The sequence below is a fragment of the Scomber scombrus genome, chromosome 12 (assembly GCF_963691925.1).
Source record: "Scomber scombrus chromosome 12, fScoSco1.1, whole genome shotgun sequence".
In the NCBI taxonomy this organism is placed as follows: domain Eukaryota; kingdom Metazoa; phylum Chordata; class Actinopteri; order Scombriformes; family Scombridae; genus Scomber; species Scomber scombrus.
This window is the reverse complement of record NC_084981.1, coordinates 27,754,086-27,775,417: the sequence shown is the minus strand read 5'-3', so window position 1 is coordinate 27,775,417 and position 21,332 is coordinate 27,754,086.

Sequence of the window (21,332 nt, the reverse complement as noted above, 5' to 3'; positions counted from 1 at the left end):
CACCACAATTACAATTTCTGGATTTTCCACACTAATGCACACACACACACACACACACACACACACACACACACAAAAACTCGCTTACGCACACACAGACAGTGTCACACTTTCTGTCACTAGCTCTCTTTTTTGTTCTCTCACTTGCTGACACACAAATACACACACACATGTTCACTGACACAATCCCACTCCCTCTCTCTCTCTCTCACACACACACACACACACTCACACACACACACACACACACACACACACACACACACACACACACACACACACACACACACACACACACACACACACACACGCTCGCACTCTGGCTCATGAATTAAAGAGCAGAGCTGGTCCAGGGGGAAGAAATTATTCAGGCAGATCTGCTCTCTGACAGAGGAGTGGGAGGGAGGGAGGAGAGGAGAGGAGAAGAGAGGAGAGGAAGGGGGGGGAAGAGGGGAGGGGGGAGGCGAGAAAAGAGGGAAAAGGGGAGGAAGAAAAGAGAGGAAAAAAGAGAAGAGAGAAAGCAAGGAGGAAAGAGAAGAAAAAGGCCGTTAATAAGGAATGCACTGATTTGACATAGAGAGGCGATCAAACTCCCAGTGGCATGCTGTGTGTGTCTGTGTGTGTGTGTGTGTGTGTGTGTGTGTGTGTTTCAGTTCAGCTCTGTCTCCCATCTCTTCTTCTATCTGTGTGTGTGAATGTGTCCTTCTTCATTGATTGTGTGTGTGTGTGTGTGTGTGTGTGTGTGTGTAAATGATGGATGTGTGGGAGGCGTTTCTTCTTCCATTTGAATCTGTGCGAGCGTTCACGTGTGTGTGAGTGAGTGTGTGTGTGCGTGTGTGTATGAGTGTGTGTGTGTATGTGTGTGTGTCTGTGTGAGTGTGTGTGTGTGTGTGTGCGTGTGTGTTTGCGTATGTTGTTTAATGACGAGCTTCTTCTTCTTCTTCTCCTTTTAGCGTAATGTCACATGTTGCGTCACAGCAGGTGATATTAAAAAAAAAAGACAAGCTCCCTGATGAGGTGAAGATTAAACGGAGTCTGATAAACCTGCAGAACGTCTATCTAACCGCAGCACACAAACCACCGACTGTTTATTGCGGAGTCCTGTGGAGTGGAAGTTTTTAATGTGTCACCAATTTTTGATAATTAAATCTTATTCAAAATGTGGACCTGAGCTGACCCTGATGAAGAGAGAACATCAACACAGGCAGGCAGAGGTGGGGACTGTAGATTTGCACATTAAAGTGGACGCAGCGAGGTGTGACGCCACCTACTGGTTTGCATTGGAGACCTTCCAAATCTAACCCGGGGTCCCCACAGCGTAGCATAGTCTGGGCTCCAGTGTTGTAATTTGATTACAAAATAAATGTAACTGTAATCCGTTACAGTTACTTATGAAATGTCTATGATTACAAAGGAGGTTACATCTGAAGTCAGACATTTAAGATTTTACTCAGGAGGGTTTTTTTCCTCATTTTTTTATATTTAACATGTTACTGAATACATATATTGCTGTTTTTAATTCTTTGAAATCAATATTTTTGGTTATATTTAGTAAATAAATCATGATGTGGGCTTATTTGGAGCACACATGGACTTAAATGGAGTCACAGTACCAATTAAACCCACTTTATTCATCAAATATCTTTATTTTATATTCCAAAATCTACATGAACTAATGAATACATTTTCAAATGAGAGATAAATGTTGCTTTATAAGAAATGATCTCCCTTATAAATCATGTCAGTATCCATGAAAAACAGCTGGACTTAGATTTTGGTGCTTAATGGGAACATTTACCCTAACAGCTGAAAACATTCGTAGGTAATCAAAAAGTAATCAAATGTAATAAGTTACATGACTTCCTGAAATAGTTACATTACTTATTACATTTTAATTAGGGTGACTAGTAATCTGTAACCTATTACATTTCCAAAGTGGGCATGCAATCCGCCTTTTTAATTAAGTTGTACTGTTATTACAGTAATTACAGCAGCTCAATCAGATCCAAATGAGTGCCTTTAGGCTACCGTAATTACTGTAGTAGCAGCTCAACTGAACGATTTTGTTAACTTGCTCATATTTAGTTGATTTGATGATTTTAGATAATTTCATGCTTCTACTGTGGGTCAGTAGGCTACGTAATGAAATGGTTTTATTTGTGTTTTTTGCTTAAATAGTCTGCGTGGGTTTTATTTTGAGTGTGAGCATGGAGAGCGGCACGCTTGGATTGACATTAGCTACTTTACCTAAATTGTGCGAACAGGTACCATAATCAAGTAACTTTAAACGTACTGAAATATTGTGACAATACGACTCAGTATCAGTCCCGTAGCAGCAGGTGAGCCAACTGTCAATCTCAGCTATTAATCAACACCCACACAGCAATGAAATCAAAACTAATATAAGTCTTCACATCTTATTAACGGAGCAATATTTTCCAAAATGATCACCAGCACACTAATTAGAGGGTCTGAATTTAGTGTTTGGGTTGACTCGCTGCAGCAGAAGTACCTTAAAGTGCCACCATCGTCTCTTTAAGGTACTTCTGTTTTTTGGCTTCAGGCTCAACGTTTAGACTTGATTTGACTGTGACAGCCTCTTGGGCTGCTTAGCTGAGGTTCTTTAGTGTCTTGTAGGTAACTGGTTGGCAGGACTGGTCACATATGGCGCTTTTCCACTACACAGTTCCAGCACGACTCGCCTCGGTTCTTTTTGCGTTTCCACTAGGGATAGTACCTGGTACCTGGTACTTTTTTAGTACCTGCTCTGGTGAGGTTCCAAGCGAGCCAAGCCGGTACTAAAATGTGACGTCGACACACTGCTGGCCGCTGATTGGTCAAAAGAGTCACTGGAAGAGTCATGAGCCGTCCCACACAAGAATCAAACCCGGCATTTTTAAATACCGGCAGCAGCGTTACCATAGTTACAGCTATACGGCTCAATTTTCTTGCTTTGTGTGTGACAGAAAGCCTCATACAGCAGCAAGTACACCACTGCCTCCATGTCCTCCATTGTTTATGTGTTTTGTTTCTTCGCGTATAAAACGAAGTCACGGCAGTTTCGCGGAGCCGCGCTATGACGACCCCGCCCACGTTGAGTAGGTACTTTTTTGTAATGGAAAAGGTCTGTTCTGGTACCGTACCGAGTCGAGCCGAGGCGAGTCGTGCTGGAACTGTGTAGTGGAAAAGCGCCAATAGTGCAGCTGGGAGCGCCTGTGCCCAACGCTTTGAGCCATTATAAAAAACATTACTTCATTAATGTCAGACAGACTCTCTCTCTACTAACATCAATTTTATTCACAGTTTTGTCACGTCATGGTTTACGAGCACGCTTTGACATGACAAAAATACAGAAAAACACTTCAGCCTTTTAACTTAGAACGACTTGAGATACAATCCAACTCTTAGGGGAACATAATGACTTGTTTAGGACTTGAAACACAACTTGGACTCGATGCAGAACTTGTCAATGTGTCGACTCAAGAGTTCATAGCCAAGACTCGATGCTTGTAGTTTACAAAGCAGACACCTTGTGTCACCTCTGCTGGCAGCAGCACAATGAGCCACCAATTAAGGAGCAGCCACAGTTGGAAAGAGCAGCAATACATGTCATTAAACTTCTTCACACTCTCTCTCTCTCACCTTTAAAAAAAACACCTTGAAAAACACCCGTGATGATTAAGATCCACCACATGATCAATGCTGATAGACTGCTGCTTACCGCTAAATGTATACTGCGAAAAACAACTTTGTGACAAGTCTTGAGCAATTATCCAAAATATATATTTGTTAGGTATCAAAAGTAAAAGCACCCATTATGTAGAGTAAACTCTGTCAGTGTTTTACTTTTATATATTATTGATTTGCAGCATTTTGATGTTGCTGTTTGAGATGAAGCAAATTCTAGCAACCTATTATACGGTTTGGTAGTTCAATCAATAGTAATGCATCATATTCTCTAAGATGATCATATATTTTTGTACAGAAAATTGCATCCTGTGCTCCTCAGGCTCAGGTGTTTCCACTTGTGAAATCAGTCCTTGTCTCAGGACTGCTTGGGCATCTCCTTCACCTCCCTGCAGATTTCAATGTAGCTGTCAGTTTATCCCATTATCCTTCTTATTTGTACACAGATTTGGTGAAAACGCACAATTCCCAGTGACGCTACACCCGACTGACACCTGACTAGAGGTCTAATCAGCCAGAGTAATTGGAAACACCTGTGTGGGTCTGTGGAGTATTTGATTTATGAAGTAACTCTAGCTGTCAAATAAATATAGTGGAGAAAAACTACAATATTCACTTTTTTGATTTACTGTAAGTAGAAATTAGCATAAAATGATTACACTCAAGCAAAGTACAGCTACCTCAAAATAAGACATACGTTCAATATTTGAGGAAATGTATTAAATTACATTGCACCACTGCAGATCTGAGACTTACAGTAATACAACAAGACGCCACCTGAGCTATTTAGATTTAATATAAAATACTAGAAACTGAGTGGACCCATAAAGCTCTCTGCCACAGAGGCCCCTATGTATATATATATTTTTTAATATGCACCTTTCTTGTTATTACTAAATAACTATTACCTGATCCCCTTAACATTACCAAAACTTGTTTTTATACTTTCTTAAAAAGTTGAAATTCTGATATAATATCTCAAGGGTGTACTTACACGCACATTATGGTGGCACAAAATGCCTTCATATTTACTCCAAAGACATCGTTTTAATTCAAGTTAAAATGTACAATATATTGATCTAAAGACTTGTAGGCATTAGTCTTTTCATGTGTATCTTTATTTTTCTCATACATAACATTTCATCTAACGAGCTTCTATTCTTCTCTGGGTTTTATTGAGTTTTCTAAAGTAGTGAAACAGCGCCCCCCTCGGTTGTAATGGCTCGTAAATGTTAGTCTGTGTGGTGAAAAGCGGTACTGCACCGCTAAAGTTGAGATAATCCTGTGGAGTCCAGTGAAGAGACGGAAGGTGAGACTGATATTCTTTGATTTGAAGTCGTATCAAACATTCAACTTTGGACTTTGGAGCCATTCACACTTAAAAAAAAGTTGATAGTTGCCGTGGTAATTCACGTTAGCTAGTTTTACAGCGTTTGCTAACATCAGTTAGCTTAGTTTGAGTATGTTGAGTGTTGATGGAAGGTGGAGATGAGAGCTTCTATCAAAATTCACAAATTTAATAATGCAGCAACAAATGATCACTATTTATGATATTTACATTTATATTTATTATATTTATCACATCACCTTCAAATAACTTGTCTCTCTTTGCTTGCTGGTGGCTTCACTGATGTTTCAATGTCCCGTCATCACTGTGTGCATTGACTTTTTATACATTCACCTCAAGTCTTGGACCTTTAATAATATTTAACACAGACAGCCAAGATTACAACAGTACAAATATGACCAAAAAAATCACAGAAAGCATGATGTGTCCCCTTTAACAGTGGTACTAAAACAACACAGTGTCCCCATTCATATTTTTTTAGTTTGCACCAGCTGTCTGATTGTCTGAATGCACATTAATAAATTACATATTGTAGGTGCGAGATGATAATGCTGCAAACTGAACCACCACAGAAAAAGGTAACTCACTTCCATGAGTGCCCAACATGTAACTGCAGCAGCTGCTAATGACTGCGGAGTGATCAGAGCCGCTGAGTACCTCAGCATGACAGCCGCTCTTGTCGCGGGTAATCAGAGGTGCAATATAAAGAAAGAGATTGTCAAAATCTGATGCTGATATATGAAGACATTTGAAATGCTTTTCATCTGCGGAGCTCCACAAGGACACAACAAAAGAGCAGCGTCTCCCATCTCCCGTGTTCACATCGACTGTCAGATGTTTTCTTTATTTTCTGGTACTGATTGAGTTTTTCTCTACAGGAGCTATTTTTAATGCCCAGCTCTGTCCGTATAGACATAAAAGTTGTTCTCTGTTCTCATGAAAATCAAACGTTCTTTATTTCAATAAGTAATCGATGGTGAGGTCAATTTTTTTTTAATTGTTTCTCAAAGCTCAGATGTTGTGATATTTAGCATAACATGCTTGTAAAGCTCTGAACACCGAACATAGAACAACTCTCTGGAGACGGAAAATGTGATCGATATTATTAATATTTGTTGCTGTTTCTGTATAAAATTGACTTTTTTACAGTTAACTTCTTGATCCATATTAGCACTTGCAAGGCAAGGCAAGGCAAATGTATTTGTAAAGCACATTTTAACAACAAGGCAATTCAAAGTGCTTTACATTAAACATAAAATACATCAATACAGGATAAAAAAGCAACACAAGCCAATAAAAAAGGTAATTTAAACACGATTAAAAGTGTTAATTTGGGAATTAATTAAGCTAAAATAGAGTTAGAAAGATGAAAACCGGAGAATACAGAACAACTCACCAGAGACTAAAAATGTGTTATCTTTGGAGACGTTTCTGAATAAAATGGACTAACAGTGAATTTCTTGGGCCATATTAGCATTTGGATAGAAGTGTTTATTGGCCTTGGAGATGATAAATGCAATTGTATTATCAATTCTCATATTCATTTAACTGCTTAAAGACAAACATGCTAAATCATGGAATATTTAATGGTTTTCCTTGGTCTGCATTTGTCTTTATTAATCTAGATTAAGACATTTATACCGACTTTCAGGAAGCAGGTTTTAACAGAAGCCACTGAGCCACATAATAGCACTTAACTAATTATCCATTGACTCTTCCTTTGTATTATCTGAGCCTCGTTCTCAGTCTCAGTCACCAGCTGAGTTTGAAACAGCAGCAGAAGTTTCTCAGTGAGGAGGCGAGCAGTTGTAATAGTACATAAAATCAATTTCTATCTCTTTCAGCCAGTTCAGTTTTTTCTTTTTTCCCTATAGAAACTCAAGGTTGGTGTCCGATGTTTTTTTTTCTCTGTACCTCTCAATATCAATATGTGCAGACAGGAGAACATGCCTTTTGAAAAAGTATGACCCTGGGCACCAAGAGAAATAATAGTACATGGTTCCCCTGCGTTTGTATACAGTATATCCCAGAAATGTTATTTTTATATGTTGTTAAAATAAATGTAAGCGACTGCGGTTCCCCAGAGGACCTAATACACTCCTGCAGAGAAACCTTAAAATGTCCAGCCAGAGGTAGACTGAACATTATAAATCCTTTATGTTGTTGCTTTTGTTTTATTTAATCTCAATTTGTGTTTGTGTTCTTCATACAAACCAATTGTTTTTGCATTGCCTTGATTAATTTTTTTGACCTCCAGCTCAGTAGCCAGCAGGGTTGAACTGGACTGCTCCCAGTTGGGCTGCTCCCAGTACAGCTTTACATCCAGAGCTGATCTGCAGGATCAATATCAGGGTCGATCTCTGCATTTTTTAATGATTGCTATTGGCTAAGTGATGCCTGCCAAATCCATTTTTAGTCATTTGTTTATTGTAACCAATTACGCTCCGGGTAGCCCAGCTGTCAAGCGCTTCAGCTAAAGAGCCAGATATTTCCCTCAGGAGTTGGTAGAGAGCAAAAACAGAGCTAAAAGAGAGTAAATATTGGACTTTACATTCAGCAGGTGGAAAGAAACACGAGTCTAAATGAATTATAATGTAAACAACTGTTTGCTAACAAGCTCAACATATCAACTTAAAAGATGTGTCAGTGTTGTGTTCACAGCTTCCTTCTGCTGCCCCCCAGTGGCCAAAAATTAAATAAATGGGTCAGTGATGAATACATATCTTAAAAATTGTCGTAAAAAAAAGGTCTTTTTGTTGGTTTTATATCATTTGAAAAGAAATTTGCACCATTTTTTTTACCAGAAGTAAGACTGAATGCTCCTGAAAATTTCAAATGGTGTAACCACAAAAGAATGATAAATATTACATATTTTATCACCTACAGTGTATTTAAGTGTATTTATACTAATAATTACTTGAAATGGTTCCTGATCTCCATGCTTCCCCAGATTAAATGTAATATTTAGAACAATTGTATTCCATTACCTTTATTTAATATAAAAGTTATAATGTAAGATCATGCCAAACTAGTTGATATGGTGTTTTATTGAGAATTTACTGTTTTTAAGCAAGTTGAATTATTTAGTACAAAGTTTTTATGGTTACACCACTTAGACATTTTTGCCATAATCCTCTAATATATTCTCTCTAAATGGATTAAAAGCAGAAATTTGATGCTGGGTCCACAAAAAAAGAATGTGTGCAAGTTATTCATACGTTTATTTTCACATTTTAACTTCTTTAAATTTAAACTAAACCACATGGACACATAAAAAACATCATTGACCCATACAGATTTATAATTAAAAACATTAAAATGTTGAGGTTAGTGAAGCTCAAAGTTAAATAACTAGTAAATACTGGAAAATTAAACTTTAATTTAGATGGCCACCACAAAACCCACACCAATATCAGCATCATCAACTTCAGATTGGATAACGTCCATACAAGAGGGAAGTTCAATACAGAGTCATTGTATTACTTTAATTACAGACTGAGAGATATTCAGCAGCATGCGGACGTTTGACAAAGACTGAATGAGACTTTGAAATGCTTCCATCGTTTAAGGTCATTCAATGTTCAAGCTGACCCTGACTGATTTATCTGCCAATGACAAACTTTACTACCATTTTCCTTTTGATGGGCTGTAATTTTGAACCCCACTTGTAACCAAGAGTGTAATTACCATGTCTGGTTTATATTGAGGATAATAAAAATAATTTCAGTTGCAGTCTCGTGGTATATAAAGGTGCTTTTAGATAGTGAGGCAGTAGGACTGGCATGTAGCTGCAGGGTACAAAAGAGAGGGCAGGCAGAAGTCACATTACGCACATGAGTTTGAAACTGCTCTAAATTTAAGGGAAATATACAAAAACACATTTAAAAGCCTCAATTGAACAACTGAACAACCGGTGTTCAGTGTAATTTCTACTCTGCGGCTCGTGAGAGGCAGCGAACACAGTCTGTATGTGGGTTTATCACTGCAAAGAGAAGTACAGAAGTTCAGGTACAGTACATGACAGGATCTCTGTGCACGGCAGGTACACCCGATACGTTGGAAACTTCTTAAGACGAGATTTTCTCTCTCAAAGTCTAAGTGCAACTGAATACCTAATGAATATTTCATTATGTGTGACACAGCGGTAATCCACTCGCCTTTCATTCTGGTCGGATGTGAGATTTGAATGTTGTGAATTACTTTCTGGGTGTATATATATGACTTTTTGACACTGTTCTCCCAAAAAAAAGACATAATAGGTTGTAAAGTCAGTCTCCCTAAAAAACGATTTATAGTTACAATTGAGTGACAGACGCCATCTAGTGGCCGAAGTGATTATGACCTGAGATGACGTCGATACATGTTAACACATTTCCACATTAGGTGGAGGAGGAGTGGATGGAGGCACTAACTTTTTGTTTCCTGTTTCTGAGAGATAACACACTTCATCCATAGACTTTATATAAAACAGACGTAACATCCGTGACGTCACCCATTGGTTTGTGGACTGCTGCTTGGAAGCGAATAGTTTCGGATCTGGGCAGCGCCATCTTGAAAATTTCCGGTGCATGCCGGGTAAAAAAATAAAAACACGGATTCTACTTATATGGGCATCAGGAGGAGCATGAGGCGCCCTCCTGAACCTGTGAACCAATCAACCTGTCAATCACGACGTAGCCACGCCCTAATGCATACCCTGCTTTATCGTCACATATAAAATCAGGGAGGCCAAAATGTCCCAAATGAACATCATACTGCATTGAAGAAGGCTTTAAACTAGCGATTGAGACCATAAACACATTTTGAAAACGTTTACTGAGGTTAGAAATCAAGTGAGAAGTTGGTGAATTCTCCATTGACTTGTATAGAGACGGAAGTCCTTTTGACACCAAAACGGTCGCCCCCTGGTGGCCTTTTGATAGAATGCAGTTTTAAGTTACTTCCGCGTTGGCCTCATTTCAGAGGACCGGAACTCCCCGCTTGACTTCATCACCTAACCTTAACCTTAACTCTATGATTATTATTGTAGCCATGACAACGAAGGTTACTGAACTTCGACAAAATGGTAAGTTTAACCCACAGCACGTTTCTCTAACTTTAACAAAGTGATTGTTTTAACCCAAACCAGCAGGGTAACATCATAAAACATCTTTATTTTTAACAGTGATGTGGGACGGTTTTAGAAATTAGGTTGTCCTGCCGATTACTGCCGATAGGGACGCCATATTAGAAAACGCTGCTATGGAGCGCCCTGTAGTCGAGTGTTTACAGCACATGCCATATACCCGCATGTTGCATGTCAAATAAATGCCTAAAAATAATGTTTAAGAAAAGAAAATGCTGCTATGTGTCATACTGGAGTCACATGATCAGACAATGTATTTGGACATTTAATTTAGATGACCTGCTAGTTCAGTTTTTAAAAAGAGAAATCGTGGTCAATTCATCGATAAATGGTTTATAAATGGTTCATATACTTATTTTTCTTTGTCATACTTTAATGCAAATATAATTAATGCTGCAATTCCTCATTATCATATGCTCCGTCTACTGTAGGTGTGGCCTGAGATATGGCATAAAAAACTTCCCCAAGCAGCCACAAAGTCAGATTTATGCTATAATTTAACATCTCATATGTTTATTTAAAATATATTCTTTAGTTTCTTCTGTTTGAAAACAGATAAAAATCACAATTTCTCTATAACTTTCTCCTTAAACCCCATTGTGACATATTTAAATTGCCTGTTTTGTCTTAACGACAGCCTAAAAACACCAAAGATATTCAGTCTACTATCACAAAAGGAATTAATGTTTTAGCTTTTAAAATGACTTGAAATCTGTTATCGAGACAGATTTAATTTTCTGTCCGTGGACTGATCATTTAAATGATTATTTCAGCTACTGACTCTAAAAAAGATATGTAGTGTTAGTCCAGGAAGCTGTTCAAACAATTTATTGTAGTCAGAAATGGAAGAAGATGGTTCACAGATGGATGGTAAATTACTTTTTTATCATTAATGCCTCCACACTGGTTTGGAGAGGAAAGGGGGACACACAAGCTTTAAGGGTGGAGTTATATAATATTGTGGAAGTGGTTTTATCAGGATTGGAAGGTGGAGGTGAAGACTTGTGATTGAACATTAATGAAGCATGTTGCACTTTAAAGTTTGTCTATTTTTAAGGATGCATGTCTTGAATGATGGATACAGCCAGTTTTTAACCCACAAGCATGTTTTATCTTTCATTTCCAGGTCTTACACGCTACATTTTTTCCATTTTAAAGATCTGTGAACTGTAAGCTGACATTTCCAAAAGGTGTGAATGAAACGAACACCTACATGCTGAAAAGTTGATAATCAGGCGAGGATTTCGGTGATAAATCATAGCAAATGCTGGGGTCTCAGCTTCTCTTTTACTGTTGTACACATCCTGCTTTTGTCACAGGTGTAATTCAGTGCTTATCTGAGAGCACCTCGGGGAACATAACCCCGCTGGGTCGGTGTGAATGCTCTCCCGCGGCGTTGTGGATTTGACTCTTGGCTTTGTGCGTGAGGTTTTTTTTTTATCTCTGCACCTATTTCACGAATAATTCAAAAGTTATAAGACAGGAAAGTACATATAAACAAGTTCCTGGCTGCTCTCAGGTTTCTGTCCCCATCATCACCCATCTCATTACCTGCAGCATTATTCATCAATACTCCCACCTCGACCCTCCCTCTCCCTCACCAGCACCACACATACCCCCATTGGGAAAGATGGCAGCCTTTGACAAGCCCTGAGTAAATGGGCACCTCGTCTTTGTGACTCTGTGTGTGTGTGTGTGTGTGTGTGTGAGTGTGTGTGTGTGTGACAAGTGCTGACAGTCCAGGAGCCTGGCCTCTTACAAGGTCAGCATCTGTGAGCTTCATCAGTGTGTGTGGGTACAAACAATATACCACCTGTGCCCCCCTGCCATGTCCGCACCCAGCAGATGCTCTGAAAGTCAAACTCAGTCTTAAACACACACACACACACTCTCTCACACACACACACACACAGTCATGAGTACCATGCAGAGTTATCAAAGTCAGCCGAGGTTAGTTGTAGTGTTATGAGTGTGATAAATATGATAAAATATGGACCATAAATTCAGCTCATAGGAAGGGAGGACAGGGCCTAAAGGCTCAGTGACACAGGAACACACACACACACACACACACACACACACACACACACACACACACACACACACACATACACACACACACACACACACACATACACATTGTATGCGCCTGAGCAATGGAGCAAGTGGAGCAAATGCATCCCCATTATTCAATTAGGGTGGAGCATAGTTATGGTTTTGCTACCCCCACTTTTTGTCTTTTTAAATCTAAACTTATCGTCATACAGCCCTGTAAGCTTATATAAATGATCGTTTTACTATTTTCAGCAACTGACAAAAACAAAGTCGAACCGTCGCTGATAGTTTGCCACAGGGTGCTTTGGTTTTCCGTCACAGTCTGTCAATCCTCACAGGAGTCTGAGTGTATATAAACATGAGAAACATGTCATTTAGATTAACTGTGTCCACTGAATGAAAAGAAAAACACACGGAAAGAAAGGCCAGTGTATGTTGAATGAACCTGCTTGGCCTCTGAGTTCAGCCAAACTTAAAATGAGCTCAAATTGTACTGTTACTGAAATGTTGAGCTTATTTTCGAGCTCATCTACAGTCAGCTTTTGTAAGTGTAACAGAGCTGCCAACTCTCGTGCAATGACTGAGAGACTGTCACATGATGTAGCTGGCACTTTTTATAATCTCTCACACCACACGATCCATTTTCTCACACAATAAAACAAATGTTTAACTAGTAACGTCCAGGCGGGGAGTTACGGTCCTCTGAAATGAGGCCAACGCGGAAGTAACTTAAAACTGCATTCTATCAAAAGGCCACCAGGGGGCGACCGTTTTGGTGTCAAAAGGACTTCCGTCTCTATACAAGTCAATGGAGAATTCACCAACTTCTCACTTGATTTCTAACCTCAGTAAACGTTTTCAAAATGTGTTTATGGTCTCAATCGCTAGTTTAAAGCCTTCTTCAATGCAGTATGATGTTCATTTGGGACATTTTGGCCTCCCTGATTTTTATATTTGACGATAAAGCAGGGTATGCATTAGGGCGTGGCTACGTCGTGATTGACAGGTTGATTGGTTCACAGGTTCAGGAGGGCGCCTCTTGCTCCTCCTGATGCCCATATAAGTAGAATCCGTGTTTTTATTTTTCCCGGCATGCCCCTGAAATTTTCAAGATGGCGCTGCCCTTATCTGAAACTATTGGTTTCCGAGCAGCAGTCCACAAACCAATGGGTGACGTCACAGATGTTACGTCCATTTCTTATATACAGTGTATGGTTAATCCAAGAAGTTCTGTGTTGTATAAATGCAGGAAATTTAGTTTTAAATTACATTTTTGCTTTGTGAGAGAGGATCCACAGATACCAACGCTAATTATGCATGTTTTCAAGTTTTATTTCCTCATTTTAAAATATGCACGCACGCACACACACACACACACACACACACACACACACACACACACACACACACACACACACACACACACACACACACAGGTACAGTACACACATCTTGCGACAACAGTGGTACATTTTGATTTAGATACCAGTGGGAACAATAAAACTGCAGCAAGTCTGTAATTTCTAAATATCTCATGAAAGCAGGGCAGGGAAAAAAAGATGTAAAAAAGGCGACAGGAGCTTTTTTCAGCAGCAGATTTTTTTCTTTTAAATGTCATCAAGTGACAGAATTACATCTGACTACATACAACAACTGATTTTTATTACATAATATATGATACCAGAACAGTCTCACAAAATAACTAACTCAGGGACACTCAAATTCAAGTCTTAGAGATCAACTTACCAAGTTTCTTTCACATCAAAGATCCAGTAAGGGTGCATTACATAATATTTTAGTGTACATTAACAGCATTATGGAAGAATGTGTTACCAAATTTAGCATAAAAAGGTGTGATGTCCAGGTGGAGACACTGAGGAAAAGTTCTTCTGTGCATTCATTGTTAAAAATGTTTGATTTTATAATTAGAGGCTCGATATATTGACTTGAAAAGGTTTAGTTTTGTGGTTCTTATCTCTGTGTTTTTGCAGTAGTTTTGTTCAAAATGGGCATTTTGATGTTATAGAGTCATTTAATAATGTATGCAAATCGAGCACACAGGTATCATACTTCCCTAGGGCAAAATTAACGCACCCATTAACAGTCCAGTCATTCTTAAATGCACCGTTTTTCATACTCAACCTTTAACAAGTTCAACAAGTTATTTTAACTTTACCATCTGGAGCTTCTACATGCTACAATAACCGTGCTAACTGAGGCGACTAGCGGGTGACTGAATGATGACAGATGAGGTGCAAGGCGGAGATGTGTCACTCAGAAACGGTCAAGGTCAGGTTGCAGTAAAATGAAGTTTCCTGTTCAGATTGAATTGTTATTCGGTTCAGATCTGAACTATTGAGCATGAACACTTATATTGGTATAAGGAGAAAATGTCTCTTGATTAAACCAGATACTTTAATTCTGTGTAATAATGACATTTTTGTGATATAACAGAATAAAGTGGTGTCTTTATAAAAAGATAGGTTTCTGTTAATTGTGTATCTAAAGTGTGTTGTTGAGAAATGTCATTATAACATTAAAAGCACCTTGTTATAACATGGAAAAGCTGTCAAAAGAGGAGCAAAATGCATGTTAAATTCTTGTAAAAGTAAGAAACAGAGCACATTTAACATGTTTTAAAGGACCAGCGTGTAGAAAGAAAGGATTGCAACAGATTGCAAATTATGATAAATGAAAATAAAACATACTTATGACTTTTATATTCCACTTTTTAAAAGCGTTTTCTACCAGATGTCACTAAATTCTACACTCTGGTCCTTTAAGTCCTCATAAAATCCTCAACATTTCATTTTTACACATCAGTTTTAAAATTAATTAAATATATGTTAATTAGTGCATCAAAGATTAGTCAATTAATCAACAGAAAATGATTCTTCTGTGTGCAACAATTATAATAATTGAATAATCTTTGTAACCATATTTCCCTAAAATAACAAATATTTGGTGGTTTGCAGCCTCTTGAACATGATAATTTGAAGCTTTTGCATATCATACATAATAGTACATGATTTGCAGCCATTTTTCACAGTTTTATTACATTTTATAGACAAAATTATGAAACAATAAAGTAAATAATAGCTGCAGTTCTACTTTAGAGGTGTTGTCAGGTGGATTTTGTTAACTTTTGACAGCTGTTTTCCAGTTTTTATGCTAAACTAAACTAAGTGACTGACAGATGTGACAGTATATTTGAACTTCTTGTCGAACTCTGCAACAAAACAAACGTCAAACTAGTCCTTCAACTAACAAAAATATATTAACACTGAATATCGAGCTCTCTCTCTCTCTCTCTCTCTCTCTCTCTCTCTCTCTCTCTCTCTCTCTCTCTCTCACTCTCTCTCTCGTTTAAACAACTGTATACATTCACTTCACTGTGTGCTTTTTTCTCTCTGGCAGGTCTCCTCTAATAACAAAAAAAAAAAATTGATTAGAATTTTTATTAACACTTCAATAAAAGAGTCTGGGGTATGTCGAGATAGAGCGTTTGAATTTTAAACAGGGCGAAAGCAACACGACCCGACGGGAGGCAATACTGTGACAGCGAGAGCCAGAGGGAGGCATTATTGTTATTGTCTCCCTTGGTGGTGACTCGCTTGCAACGCTGCAATGCTATTAGAGAGCAACATAAAAACGAAATCAGATTAAATGCACATGACAGGAGGCAAAGTCTCCAACTGGAGTCAAGTTTATGACAAGCTTGTGTCATTTACCGTGACTGCCTGATTTATTTGGCCTCACCAGGAGCGGAGGAGGCAAGCTGAGAGTTTTCTAATTCCTTTTCTCCATCATTTCTTCAGCCATCAGTCAAAAGCAGCGGAGAGCACGGGGGCTAAAAGTGAAGGCTCAATAAACGGGGCTAAAAGTGAAGGCTCAATAAATAAGCTGTTAAGTCTGCCACGTTACATTTCAGGTCTTTATTTAAGGCCTTGTTTGAGTTTTTGAAGTTGTACGTTATAACCTTTTAGCCCTTTTTTTTTTAAAGAGATACTGACAGTACTGGTTTTTCTTTTTTATCTCTGACTCTGTAAGAAGCACGCTGGTTTGTGCCAGAGGTTATTCAGGAGATCAGACTGCTATAGAGATAGTTGGGAAGCAAGAAACTCAACATTCGTCCATTCATCCCAGTTTATCCTGCAGCGTGTGCTTTCTAACCTTAAAGTCCAACTGCAGCCAAAAATACTGGTACTTCCCAAAAAGTACAGGGACTTTTGGGAAAGGAGGAAGAGGAGAGGAGATTTGTAGAGATGACCGCCACATCCAGGCAGGGAGTTCTGGTCCTCTGAAATGAGGCCAATACGAAGTAACTTAAAACTGCATTCTATCAAAAGGCCACCAGGGGGCGACTGTTTTGGTGTCAAAAGGACTTCCGTCTCTATACAAGTCAATGGAGAATTCACCAACTTCTCACTTGATTTCTAACCTCAGTAAACGTTTTCAAAATGTGTTTATGGTCTCAATCGCTAGTTTAAAGCCTTCTTCAATGCAGTATGATGTTCATTTGGGACATTTTGGCCTCCCTGATTTTATATGTGACGATAAAGCAGGGTATGCATTAGGGCGTGGCTACGTCGTGATTGACAGGTTGATTGGTTCACAGGTTCAGGAGGGCGCCTCATGCTCCTCCTGATACCCATATAAGTAGAATCCGTGTTTTTATTTTTACCCAGCATGCACCGGAAATTTTCAAGATGGCGCTGCTCAGATCCGAAACTATTGGCTTCCGAGCAGCAGTCCACAAACCAATGGGTGATGTCACGGATGTTACGTCCATTTCTTATATACAGTTTATGGCCACATCACAGCTGCTTCAGCTTGGGTGCTGCTTCATTCATAAAAGAAGGAACCACTCTAGTGTTGGTTTAAGGCGAGGGATGGACATTTCTGTTTGTTTTTTAACATTAAAAGTAAAGTTTAACGTAAAAAGGCTTTGTAGTCGGATTCCCAACTGAGTGAGAAAAAGACAGAGACAGTGTGATGGTGGTCAAGTGAGCTAGAGAGTGAATAAAAAGAGGGAGCTGGAAATAAAACGTTATTTTCTGGTTGTTTCATGGTGGTATGAGTCTGACCATCACTGATTGGTCCAACACTCACATCACAGCTGCTTCAACCTGAGAGAGAGAGAGAGAGACAGAGAGAGAGAGAGAGAGAGAGAGAGAGAGAGAGTGGTAGTGGTCAGAGGGAGCGGCCAGAAAAACAACGCCAGAGAATAATAGAAATAAAATTTAATTTTCTGGTTGTTTCATGGTGGTTACGTCCCCCAAAAAGAAATAAAACACTCAACAGATGATTAACTCTGGAGACAGATGCTCTCTCTCCATTTTCTCCTTTTCATGTATTCATTACATCTAACTCATGCAGCTATAAATACAAAGAACAACAAGACTCATTTGTGTGATTTTTTTTAAAGCAGGAAAAAAGATGTAAAAAAGTGACAGGACATAGAATATGATGAATATAACATATTTATATTTGCATGTATTAAGATGTATCAGCTGCACAAAGATATAACATGATGCATTTTATTTCAAGCTAAAATAAATGTGTATTAGGTGTTTTTTTACACATCTCAAATGTAAAAACAGGTCTAATTTGACCCTTAACAGTAAGTAAGGGTTGAAAGAAAGCTTCAGCCTCACCACTTTACCTAACATGCATGTCTTTGAACTGTGAGAGAGAAAACACACATTCACTGAAAGGAAAAGTGCTAACCTAAAAATCCACTTCACCACCCACAAGATCTGCACGTGACTGGACAAAAATCTTACCTCAAGGTCTTCTCACCGGCCTCTTCTTTTATTTATTTTTTTTATTCTCCAAAGCTTTAAAGTGCATCTCAAGGTCTTCATCAGTGGATACAGTTTTCATGTGACCAAAAGTATTGAACTACAAGTTGAAGTGGACCTTGAATTCATTTTTCAAACATCTCTTTCCAAAGTCAAAAAGGGGACTTCAGCGGTTGGGTTTTAGTTTTTTATATATTGAGACGTTACACGGCCAATCAGTGAAATTCATACACAAACCAGATACTACAGTTATTAGCTGTAAGACTCTCTCAGCTTTGTTCAGGACTGACCTTCTTCTAGTTTTCAACATGCAACACTTTTACACTTCAGTAGTAGAAAATATCTTCTAGTTATTGGATGGGTCAAATCCAAAAGCTATGACGCTGCATTTCGGTCCGAATGATATGATTGGCCGAGCGACCTGCCTGTTTTCCCCTTCCGCATTACGTAATCGCACGCACCCCCACCTGGAAGAGAGTCTGCTTTTTTTCCCTGTTTTTTTAATTCTAGTTTTATAACATTACAAACTTTTAAGGCATAATTTGTGAAATCATAATCGACAATAAAACAAAATAAAAATTAAATAACAATTAAATAACAATAACAATGTGAGGGTCTCAATCAAGAAGGGTAAATAAGTCCAATAAAGAAAATAGTTTCTGGGCCTTATTGTTCGACATGTAATACAAGGATTTCCTGTATAGCTTGAGATCGTTCTTCCAACCGTTGATGTGGGGTTTCACCTTGAGGGAAAGAGAATCTGTTGTCTGTTGTCTGTTGCGGGTCCACGGCATTATAATACATCCATGATCCACGGAGATAGCGGGGGAAAAGAAGACTATATATTGGCTCTTTTCCACTACACAGTTCCAGCACGACTCGCCTCGCCTCGGTACGGTACCAGAACAGACCTTTTCCATTACAAAAAAGTACCTACTCAACGTGGGCGGGGTCGACATAGCACGGCTCCGCGAAACTGCCGTGACTTCGTTTTATACGCGACACAAAACACATAAACAATGGAGGACATTGAAGCGATGGTGTACTTGCTGCTATATGAGGCTTTCTGTCACACACAAAGCAAGAAAATTGAGCCGTATGGCTGTAACTGTGGTAACGCTGATGCCGGTATTTAAAAATGCCGGGTTTGATTCTTGTGTGGGACGGCTCATGACTCTTCCAGTGACAACTCTTCTGACCAATCAGCGGCCAGCAGTCTGGTGACGTCATATTTAGTACCGGCTTGGCTCGCTTGGAACCTCACCAGAGCAGGTACTAAAAAAGGACCAGGTACCAGGTACTATCCCTAGTGGAAACGCTAAAAGAACCGAGGCGAGTCGAGGCGAGTCGTGCTGGAACTGTGTAGTGGAAAAGTGTCATATATGTAGTGCACGTTCACGGAGGGGAAGGGAGTGCTGGGGTGGACATAGGAGGGAGGAGGGGTTGTTGCTGTGTGAAATGCAAGAAAGGTAAGAGTAGCTCTAAAGGCCATTTCCAGTTAAACCAACGATGTTTTTCTCCCAATAATTTCCCTCTTGTGCTTAAATGTTTGAAAAATTCATGAAAGCATTTATGTAAATTAGCTGTTAAATCCGCTGGTATATTTCTGATTCATCCCACATTTATTCTGGAAATTACTTCCAGCATGAACTTCCAAAATTCAGGTTTATTTGTACTTTCCATTTAGAGACTTTCTGTACTTTCTTCACATGATAATAATTATAATCCAACTTTCTTGGCTTCCTGCCTTTGATTTGACCTGCAAAGTGTGTGTTATTGGGGAATTTAATGAAAATCTATTCAAAGATAAATTTTTTTTGGAATGATTAAAGTCAATACTGACTTATTGAGAAGTAATGTTGGTTCAGTGAGCTCTAATTTAGAGCAGGAGGTCTCTAAGTGCTCACTTAGAGGTCACGAAATTCAATGTTCCTCACAAAAAAAGCAAAGCAGGTTAGACCGGAGGAGGGGAAAAACTAAACTAGCACAAATTAAGTTTTAATTTCACAACTCTGCAGATAGAAAATATTGTGGATACGTCGACTAAAGTGGAAGATACTCTGGAGGACATTATGCATGCTAGAAAAACAATTGTTTATTACTAGAATCACCTTTCTGCCGACGTCAGACCACATGCCAAAAATCTGTGTGTTACATTCGACAGGTAACGATGGATAACAGGTACATTTCATTGTCAGGTCCAGCTTCTTCCAACTCAGAGCCATCTCTAAAATCTGGCATTTTCTCTCACCCTCCGACCTAGAAGGAGTAATTAATTCACTATAATATCCTCCAGACTCAACTACTGTAACTCCTCCCATAATTAGTCTCTATACATCATTTTGGAACCTAAAATCATTCATGAATGCCTCTTAAATCATTAATAAGCTATGATTGACAGCTGTCAGACACTCCATCAGACACCATCCTGGCTCTGATTGGTTCTTGTTGTACGGTCGTGTTGGATTCTGGCAATTTGCCAATTTGCAGTAGGAGCAGTAGATGAGGCTAATTGAACCTGGTGTTTTTACAGATTACTAGTTTCATGTAATGCTGTCTTTACATAGTGACAGTCTTAGCAAATATGACAAAAAGTTACTTTTATAAGACTTACCAACTGCAGCTTTAAGGGTTAATTATGATCCTTTTTATGCTTGTATATGTGTACACACTTCTGTCTTTGTGAAGCATTTCGGTGCTTTTTTAAAGTGCTATATAAATGAAATAAACTCCAAACTTGAAACTAGTATAAAGCAACAATAAACACAGATTGAGAGTGTTACATAGACATGAAAAGTGTGTATTTTGGGTCCATATTTTTTAAAGTTTCACAGTGAATCATATTTTAGTTTTTGTGTCCAGGAGTGAAACTAAAAGCCTTTTATAAACTCTCTTAACCTTGTAAGCTAAATCATGCCTGCGAGGGAGGATTTAGTGTGCTGCTCAGCTGTCGTCACCTGTGAGGACTTCCCAGCAGGTAGATAAAAAAAAATGTGTGGGAGGTGTGAACATGAAGAAATAACAAGTTGTTGTTCAACTAAACAAAAGACACAAACTTCAGCATTTCTGACTGATTTACAGACACAACAGAGACGATGTGGGATGTTTTCATTCTGTCGCGCCTCAACGATTTAATACCTGCATCAACGAGCATCGTGAGCAGGCTATTTTATGGTGCTGTTTGACATTTTTTGGGGAAGATATTGGGTTCATATTATATTTATTTAGCTCACAGGCACATGCAGAAGTTATATCTCCCGCTCAGCTGTCATGGTGGCCGTTTGGGTTTAAACACCTGCAGCAGATATCTAAA